Genomic DNA, 11,166 nt, shown 5'->3' on the forward strand with positions numbered 1-11,166 from the left:
CACCTACTTCAAACCAACAAACTGGAGATCTACATCTACACCCATACAATGCCTCATAGGGGGCCATCGGAATGCTGGAATGGTAGCTATTATTTTAAGCGAACTCTATAAGAGGAAGGTGTTCATCCCAACTACCCTTGAAATCTATCACACAAGCTCTCAACATGTCCTCTAAGGTCTGAATGGTATGCTCTACCTACCCATCCATTTGCGGATGAAATGTTGTGCTAAGATTAACTTGAGTACCAAGACCCTTCTGAAACGACTTCCAGAAATGAGAGATAAACTGAGGACCTCTATCTGAGATGATAGACAAAGGACCCCATGCAACATAAATATCTCATTAATGTAAAGCTTGGCGTAGTCCTCCGTCGAATCTGTAGTCTTAACCGCCAAAAAGCGTGCAGACTTAGTAACTCTATCAACAATCACCCAAATGGAGTCATGTTGTCTGCGAGTATGAGGTAAACCTGTAATGAAGTCCATGTTGATCACTTCCCACTTCCAAGTAGGAATGTTGATCTCTCGATTCATACCTCCTGGTTTCTAATGTTCTACCTTCACTTGCTGGCAATTAGGGCACATAGCCACAAAATTCGTTATATCCCTTTTCATTCCATTCCACCAAAGGACTTCCCACAGATCATGATACATCTTAGTGGCGCCTGGATGAATAGAATATCTGGAGTTATGGGCTTCTGCAAGAATCTGTTGTCTCAACTCACCCACCTTAGGAACACATAACCGATCCTGTTAACGAAGTACACCATCTCCCCCTTGGGAGAAAACCTCAACTCTCTGCTAATGGACTGCACCCCTTAGTTGAAGCAATATCGGATCACTGTCTTTTTTTTCCTTAACCTCTACTACCAATGAAGATTCTGACCCATTCTGAACTGTTACACCACCATCTGATATGCTCATAAGAAGAACTCCTAAGTGAGCAAGCCTGTGAACATCCTTTGCTAGTTCCTTTCTTTCTTCCTCTACATGTGCCACACTACCCATCAATAGTCTGGTAAGAGCATCTTCTACTACATTGGCCTTACCAGGATGGTAATGCACACTCATATCATAATCCTTAAGGAACTCAAGCCATCTCCTCTGGCGAAGATTCAACTCTTTCTGGGTGTAGACATACTGAAGGCTCTTATGGTTTGTGAACATATCTACGTGAACACCGTACAAGTAATGTCTCCAAATTTTTAGTGCAAACACCACTGCTGCTAGCTCGAGGTCATGAGTTAGACATACTGAAGGCTCTTATGGTTTGTGAACATATCTACGTGAACACCGTACAAGTAATGTCTCCAAATTTTTAGTGCAAACACCACTGCTGCTAGCTCGAGGTCATGAGTTGAATAGTTCTTCTCATGCACCTTAAGTTGTCTAGAAGCATATGCTATAACCTTACCTCACTGCATCAACACACAACCTAGGCCGACTCTGGATGCATTACAGTAGATACCATAACCGTTTGAACCCTTTGGTAGAGTCAAAACAGGAGTTGTAGTCAACCTAGTTTTCAGTTCTGCAAAGCTTTTCTCACAATCATTTGTCCACTGAAACTTGACTTTTTTCTGAATCAATTTAGTCAATGGAGAGGCTATGGATGAAAATCTTTCCACGAACCTTCTGTAATAACCACTAGACCCAAGAAGCTTCTAATAACTGTGGGGGAGGTAGGTTTGGGCCATTGTTTCACTGCTTCTATTTTCTCAGAATCCACTTGAATCCCTTTTCTAGACACAATATGCCCAAGGAAAGCAACTGATTGCAACCAAAACTCGCAGTTGTTAAATTTAGCGAATAATTGGTGATCTTTGAGAGTTTGTAGAGAAATCCTCAAATGATTCGCATCCTCATTCCTAGAGTAAATGAGGATATCATCAATAAAGACGATAACGAACAAGTCTAAAAACTGCTTGAACACTCTATTCATCAAATCCATGAAAGTTGCAGGAGCATTGGTTAGTCTAAATGACATAACTACAAATTCATAATGACTATACTGAGTTCTAAAGGTTGTTTTTGGAATGTCAGTCTCTGTAAATCTTAGCTGATGATAGCCGGATCTGAGGTCTATCTTTGAGAAATAACTAGCACCCTGAAGTTGGTCAAACAAGTCATCAATCCTAGGGATGGGATACTTTCTTGATTGTGACTTTGTCCAACTGCCTATAATCGATGCACATTCTAAGAGAACCATCTTTCTTCTTCACGAACAACACTAGTGCACCCCATAAGGAAATACTAGGTCTGATAAAGACCTTATCTAGAAGGTCTTTCCATTGCTCTTTTAATTCCTTAAGCTTTACTGGAGCCATTATGTAAGGAGGAATAGAAATAGGCTGGGTATATGGAAGGAGATCAATTTTAAATTTAATTTCCCTTTCGAGAGGAACTCCGGGAAGATCTTCTAGAAACACTTCTAGGAACTCATTGACTACTGGAACTGACTCAAAAGTTGGGGTTTCGGAGCTTGAATCCTTAACCTGAACTAGATGATAGAGATAACCCTTATAAATCATCTTTCTGGCCTTAAGGTAAGAAATGAATCGACCCATAGGCGCTAAGCTACTACCGTTACATTCTAAGATTGGTTCAATTGGAAACTGAGAACGAACAATTCTAGTTCTACAATCGACTGAAGCATAACATGAATGTAACCAATCCATGCCTAGAATGACATCAAAGTCTACAATTTCTAACTCTACAAGATCTGCTGAGGTGAATTTCTGTGAGACTATGACAGGGCAATTTCTGTACACCTGTCTAGCTATGACTGGTTCACTGATTGGAGTAGAGGATGAGAAGGGTTCTGAGAGAGTTTCTGGACTAGCATCGAATTTGACTGCTATATAAGGAGTTACAAAAGAAAGAGCAGTCCCTGGATCTAACAATACATAAACATCAAGGTCAAAGACTCATAATATATCAGTGACTCTATCATGAAAATCTTCCTGATCCCGGCGAGCCTGGAGAGCATACAACCTGTTTTGGCACTGACCACCACCTGTACCAGATGAGTTACTTACTGAGTCGGGCGACCTGCTGGTGCTGCTGAAGTTGTGGATTGAGCTCTACCACTGTTACCTCCTTAAACCTGTTTAGAAGGACAATCTTTCAACTTGTGACCAGCCTGACCACACCTAAAGCATCCTTCCTTTTCTGCAAGACACTCGCCCGGATGGTTCTTACCAGACTTTGGACAAGTTGGGTAGGTTTTGGTGCCTGAAATACTACCCCCGAGACTTAGACCCTGATGCCCACCTTTTTGATTATTTTGGAACTTGGAGGATGGAACACTAACTGATAAAGGTGCTGGAGTTGAAGACTTTTACTGAAATTGCGAGCGATTTCCACCGCCCGATTTCTGTTGAGAATAGTCATAGTTGCTTGTCCAAGTGTTCTTATTCTCCTTGGCCTGTTCCTTAAGTTTATCACCCTCAACCTACTGAGTATGAGTCATAAGCCTAGAGATGTTCATATGCTCAAGCAACATAGCATTCCTACACTTTGTTTTACTAGATCGGATACCCCATACAGGAACTTGTTCATTTGAGCCCTGGAATCGGTCAATATGTGAGGATCATACCTGGAGAGTTGGGTGAACTTGAGCCCATACTCTTGGACTGTCATAGAAGCCTCCCTCAAATTCAAACTCTTAAGCTTTTGCCTCCCTCAATTCTCGTGGGAAAAACCTGTCCAGAAAGGTCTCACTAAATCATTCCCAAGTGATAGGAGTTGCATCTGTACCTCTGTTCTCTTTCCACTGAGTATACCAGATATGAGCTACATCCTTAAGCTGGTAAGATGCCAACTCAACCCGATCATTTCCTGCTACATGCATCACTCCAAAGATTTTCTTGACCTCATCTATGAAGTTTAGGGGATCTTCACCAATCTACGATCCTAAGAATTCTAGTAGATTCATCTTAACAAAATCCCAAACTCTAGCTGCAACTGGCCCAACATTAACATTTTCCGGAACTAGAACCTGCTGATTATTTCTGGTTGGTCACACTCTGAGCCAACAACTGGATAGCGTTCCTAAATTTAGCATTTAAAACTTCCTGATCCGGGTCTTGAGGAGCTACGTTTGCATTCCTAGCATTCACATTCCTTGCGTAAGCTCTACGAGGAGACACTATCTAAAAGCGCATAACGAAGGATTAGCATGAGAAATTAGATCATACCTTACTCACGATAAGAGTAACAAAGAAATTGAAGTTTTCTTAAAACACTTTGTAGCCTCCCTCTCATTAGATGTGGTGCATTTCACACCCATGAAAGAGACTCTACATAGTGTGGCTTTTCAGACATCCTAGGACTCTTGAACCTAATGCTCTGATACTAAGTTTGTCACGCCCCAAAGCTACCCCAGGACGTGGACACGGGACCTAGGATCATGAGTGACCCTAATCTAACCCTGCTGGCATATCATAAGCAACAAAAGTAGACTGGAGCAACAAATACTGTTCCGAAGCTAAATCATGTGAAAAACTGAAATGATGGGAAATATCCATATACTAAATTTGAATATAAGAAAACCGACAGTTTGAATACAAATGAAATAGTCAAACTCTAAGGCTAAAGCTGAAACTAACTATGTCTGAAATAAAGCCTCTACTGACTAGAAATGTTGTGACATGCCTCAGCTAGATCTAGCAAAACTGAAACTAAAGCTAAAAGCAATAAAGATAATCATGTCACTAGTCCTTAAAGAATGAGGACTCACCACTGATGCCGTTGAAGTGAAGATCGGGAACTGATCTATGCGTGATTTGGTTGCTGACGACCTAAACCTACATCACGAGAAGATGTAGCACAGAGTATGCGTCAGTAATTAAAAGGTACTATGCATGTAGGATAGAATAAAGCTAAACAATAACATAACTAAACAAACAATAAAGCAATGATATAATCTGAACATGATAAGGATACTGAAAATACTGAACATGACTAAACTGAATGCAATGACCAAGTTTATAACGTGTTGAGAGTGAAAACTGAACTATACTGATAACATGATCAATGCAATAGGATCTGACTTAACTGTAAGGGAGCTACTAATAACCGACATAAAACTACATGAGCTAAATATGGAGTCCGATGTATACGCCCCATCGAGAGGACCCAATATACCTTGCCAGAGGTATAGAGGCATGCTGGCGTGATCACTAAAATGATGCCCATAGAGGGGACTTACAACCTATAAGGCACGTAGTTCTGGGACTTGAGGGTGTTTGACCTTAGTCCAATCGGTATTAAGCTTCTCCCAATTGATTAAGTAATTTAACATTTTATGACTGAAGTTATGTAATACTAGATAGCTCAAATACTGACATCCAAACTCTGAGAATGTAACAATTATGATTGATAATGTGACATTCGTAAATTGAAGCATGTGTATATCTAGAATAACTGAATAATCTGACCTAGCACCATAATTCATGAACTAACGAATATATACAACTAGGGTTCTGAATATCATACGAGAAATTGAGTAATAACATGATAATCTGATTTGGATCATTAAAGTAGCTAATTCATGATACTCTACTGAAGTTCTAGAAACCCTAAGTCTAAATAATATTAAGGGAATCAATAATCTGACTGAAATCTAGGGACCCAATGGGTGAAAGGAACCCACTAGTGAAATCCCACATACCTGGTGAAGAAATTCAAAAAGAAATCTTTTGATTTCGGGGCCGGAACTGATGGAACCGTGTTGCATCCTTGGGAAGGGTTTGGTCACCTCTTTCTCCTCTTTAGGTTCTAAGTTTCTAAGTTTTGGTGAATGATCTAACTTGGGTAAGTTCTAGTTATGTTCCTAGGCTAAAACTAACCAAAACTATGTAGTTTAGGGGTCCAACGCATAGGGAAAAGACCAAAACGACCTTGACATAAAAGTTGTCGGGACCAACCAACGGACCTAGTTCATAGACCGTGGTCCTACCTACGATCCATCCTGGTTAGTTGTCGATTGGCTTCAGAGAATGAGATTTGTGTTCCACGCTCCATAGACATGGTCCACGAACCGTGGTCCCACCTATGGTCCGTTGGTCCTGCCGTGGGTCGGGATTTTCTAGGGACCTCAATCTACGGAATGTGGTCCCACCTACGAGCCATAGGTCCTGGTCGTGGGTCAACCCTTAGCTAAATTTTTTAGGGGTTCTGGGGATGGGTTGTAGTTGCGAACCACAGACCAACAGAATGGACCGTGGGTGGCAACCGTGGGCCGCACCTGCAACTTCTGAAAAATCTACATTTAGGTCTGTTTCGGATACGGGGTGTTACAAACATGTTCATTACTCTTTAGTACAAATCCAAAGAGAGTTAAAGAATAAACTTAAACAACTCAAATGCATACATACATATATATATATATATTTTAGTTGTATCAATTTGTTTTTCTTGAAGTCTTCTTACTTGTTGATATTCTATTATATCGTGCATCAACATAAAAAATAAAAATAGTTGGAGAAATAATATTAACTTTGTAATACAATCAACTGCAACTTCAATATGGTATTATCGAATATCGTTCCAAATTAAAGTTTAATTTATCGATTACTGAATTACCGAATCAAAATTTAAAATTTTAGTATTTGATATCAAATTTTATCTACCAATTACCGAACTCAAAATTTGAGAATCCCGAACAAAACACCGAACACGCACCCCTAAATTAATTCTTCCCAAATATCCAACTATTAAAATAAACGAAAATGGTTTTGTTACCGATGATTAATTAATTATTACAAAAGTTGGAATCCCTCCAAAAGTTTCTCTTTGTCAACTTTATCTTCTACCCATAGTAATATTTGTTCCTAAAAATAAATATATTGGATCCTCAATAATTAATGATCTTGTATGAAATAATCAAGTATTATTAGTAAATATTACTCCCTCTATTTCATATTAACTGATATTTTTTGAGATTTTTTTCATTGTTCAAACTAGTTGAATTGTTCAATGTTCAAGATGGATGTTAATTTTTTTTCAATATTTGTGCTTTTGTTTAATCAAGTTTGATATTTTCTAGGAAACAAAGAGCACTACATATAAAGTTAATTATAATTTAAATTATGTCCTTGATATAGTGGAGTATAATATAGATGTCAACTACACCAAGAAGTTAGTTTCACTATTATCTTCATTACTTCCCTCTATTATGAAGATAACCTGCACTTTTATGATCATTACTTGTCAATAAGTCCACGCATGCACAGTGATAAGATATTTATTGAATTAGAAATAAATTTATCATAGATATAATTGAGGAAAAAGAGTCTATAAAGTTCATACACATGCATACAAAATCTATTGTATATAAGAATTAGATTTCGTATGCATTCTAAGAAATAAAATATATGGATGAACTCATGATAAAAATGCATATTTTAAAAGAGTAACTTTTTTCGTCCATGTGTTATCGTCTTATTTTGGTTTTGGTCCCTATGATAGCTCACTAATCATACTTAACCTTTAATTAATCAAAGTAAGTGATTTTAGTCCTTCCACTAATGGTGAATATAAATTTAAACAAATCAGTTACTGATGTCAGGGGTAATTTTGGTATTACAACAAGAAACACTTCCATGCAGAGAACAAAACCTAAAGATAGAACAAGTTTATAAGTTCTCCTATAACATCCTTTCTCATACACAACTATATCCCAGCCTGACTCTCTTCCTTAATTTGAATGTGAATTAATCCTCTAATACACTACTCTATGTGTTCGTTGTTAATGAACAATTTTTCTATTTAGTTGCCTCCCCACTTATATGAGAATACAATCTAGACACTCCTCCTGCAGCACTGAAAACAACTCACTACACTTATTAAAGAGAAACAATATCATTCATTTAACAATAAAACGCTGAAGCAAGAATGGGCTACAATTTATGTGGGCATGTAAGTACTCAATTAATTTAGTTATAGCCTAAATCTTTGATTATAAGAAATATGAGTAAAAAATTGAGTTATAGGATTACTAATGCAACATGTAATAATTCACATAAAGAATAAATATCTTTTTTAAAAAAAAGCCATAATAATTATAAAAATCAAATATTTGTAGTGCATATTCTAAATTTGTATGACATATTACATTTTGTGTTTGTTCTACTTATTAGAATGATATAAGCACATTGTAACGACCATATTGAATAATTCTAATGATGAAAAAGGGGTAATAAAAGGAAATGTGATTTATTATTGGTGTGTGATGTGTTGAGAATGATTTGAAAGACTTATTGATTAATTTCTGATGTCGTATATCATGATGTTTTGTTGTGAATTGTGCATTGTTATGAAAAAGGTCATCTCCTCATTATTTGTGTGAACATGTCATTTGCATTGGTTTTGAGACATGGTTGTGACAAGTATTATATGAATTGAGGAAGAATAAGAAATTAAAGAGTATTTAACATTTTGAGGGCCGTGTTGTGTGATACGACATATATTATGATTCAAGGGACGTGTCGCTGTGATAGATTCTATTATCGAGGAATGTGTCGCATGCTGCGATGGATTCTATTATTGAGGAACGTGACGCATGCCGCGATGAATTTCTATTATCGAGGATCGTATCATATACAATAATGGATGCATTGATATATATGTCCCCCCGGTTCCTGGACTGAGAAACAATGAGTTTGTATCACTAGGTCAGACATGCATCACTATACTTAACATTGCATTTCATTGTTGTCACACCCCGAGCCTACACCCTTGACGTGGCCGACACTCGAAGACCATTGCTGGCCTCAAACGAACCCTTGGCCTGACTTACTTACGAAGCGAAAGACTTAGACATAAGAAAGAGAATCCAATACAAGATAACTTAACATGTCTCAAACTGAACTCATAATGTTTTAAAAATAAACATTTCACTTAGCATAAAGCAACTCAAATCTGAACATAAGACAATAACAAAATGATGGCGAATCAACTAACATCTGACTGGCTATCTATGAAGCCTCTAAAACAAATGAGATGGATGTTGGGACAGGCCCACGACATCCTAAAGAACTGATAATAAACTGAAAGCAATAAAAGGAGTCCTCCGGAATGCAAAGAGGCTCACCCACAAACTCTGAACTGCTCACTGGATCAAGGATGCGCTGGATGCTGATCCTAGTTACCTGCGTCTGCATCATAAGACGATGCAGGCCAACTGGCATCAGTACATTGAATGTTCGAGTATGCGAGTTGGAATGCTAAAACAACATAGGCTTGAAAGAGAATCTGAAGAACTTACTTGGCTCAACTTAACTCAACATAACTGGACTCATTTCAATATAAAACAATTTAGAAACAAGTGCAATATAAGGAAACATTGTTTATAAACATGATGTCAACTCTATGTATTTAGAAATACAATAACAACTATGTATGTATGCAAAGATACAATATGAACTCTACTTGTATATGAAAAATACAAATATGTCTGATGTATATAAAGATACAAAATAATGTTGGGGGAGTTTCTTTAACCGACAACCATCACATAAGAGCTATTGTTATGATTCAACGATCTCCCTCACGCTGCCAGTGCATCCTATACCCTGCCCAAGGTATAGAACCTAAATTACTAAGTGGATCCACTAGTCTATGCGAAAAGGATTCATCTTAAAAGTATGAACCTTTTCTACCCATGATGGCTACATGGTTTATGGGGGCTGCTAGTTGTATGAACTCTTTCCCCATATCAGTGCTCAATACTACTCCCAAAATATGATACTAGCTATTTTATGTTTAAAAACATACTTCTTTCTGTTATTTGAGATTAGTGCTCAAAAACTTAGCTCAAAGGCTATCTTGGAAATCAAAGTTTCCCCTCTTGCTTCAGTTAGAAAGCGATTACTCTTTTCTGAAAACTAGCCCGAAGGCTCTTTGGGAATCTCAGTTTCTGTTCTTATTTAATATGTGAAAACATTTTAAATCTCTTTGGGAATACTTAGTCCCCATATACTTTTTGAAGAAATGAGCTTCAATCTATACTCTTTAGTCTTTTCTCAACCTGAACTTTAAGTCTTAAAACAAGGTTGAAAACATTTGCAAAACACTTTTTGAAAAGACTCTGAGAACTTCCCAGACTTGGCTCTTGACTTTCCTTGACTTAGATCTTAACTTTCCTTGAATTTGATTATGGATTCAAGGTTCATGATCTCATGTTTATGGATGATTTCATGATGTTTAGATGTACCTTAGAGTGTTGAAATCAACTATAAAACATAGGTGTATTGCTAAGGAACAAGTACGAAAAGATGGGGGAAGAATGGGAAGAACTGACGTCCCTGCCGCTTTGAGAGGCCGGGGGCGCCAGCCCTCAAAATTCAGAGAACAAGTTGGGGTGTTCTGGCTGGCGCGTCGCCCCAGAGCCCCACATTCAGGGACTGCTTTGGGGCGCACTGGCTGGCGCCACACCCCACTCCTTTCCACAGGTGTTTGACGACTTTTCTTCTCCATTTTTCAACTCTAAACCCTATGAACTGCAATATTTCTTTCCCCAAACACTTAGGATCATTTATACCCTCAATACATAATAAATTTAAACTGAAATTACACCCAGAAACTTGAATCAAATCGCAAGAAACTTCAACAAAACAACCCATAAGAATTCAAACGAATTTCATCAAGATCAAAGGATTTACTTTCAAATCACACATATTTCACTGAATTGAATCATGACTGGCGCGCAGGTGAACTAACCCATTGCTATGTGATCTCACATACCTTTTAGGGCTCACCCCCGACGAAATTCACAAGCTACCCTTGACGAAATCGACGAATCTTGGACGTTTTTCTCCTTTCTCCTCTTTTCTCCTCTTCTCCAAGCCCTAGCGTAAAATTAACTTTTCTAAAACTAACTAAAGTCTGACTTTACCCAAATTAAACTCCTAAAAATGAATTAGAATAATTAGGCAAGGAAAAGACTAAATTATTCCAAAATCCGGATTGGACATTTCCTTAATCCAACAACCCTACTTCCAAAGGGCATAACTTACCCATACAAACTCGGAATCACACAAACTTGGCGGCGTTAGAAAGATCATTCCGAGAGAGTTCAAACCATATCTGGATCTACACCTAACTCATCCTGAGATAGGAGTTATGGTTGTTTGAAGTTGACTAAAAACTCACTTTTTTCCT

Source organism: Solanum tuberosum, unplaced genomic scaffold, assembly GCF_000226075.1.
Source record: "Solanum tuberosum cultivar DM 1-3 516 R44 unplaced genomic scaffold, SolTub_3.0 scf00194, whole genome shotgun sequence".
In the NCBI taxonomy this organism is placed as follows: Eukaryota; Viridiplantae; Streptophyta; class Magnoliopsida; order Solanales; family Solanaceae; genus Solanum; species Solanum tuberosum.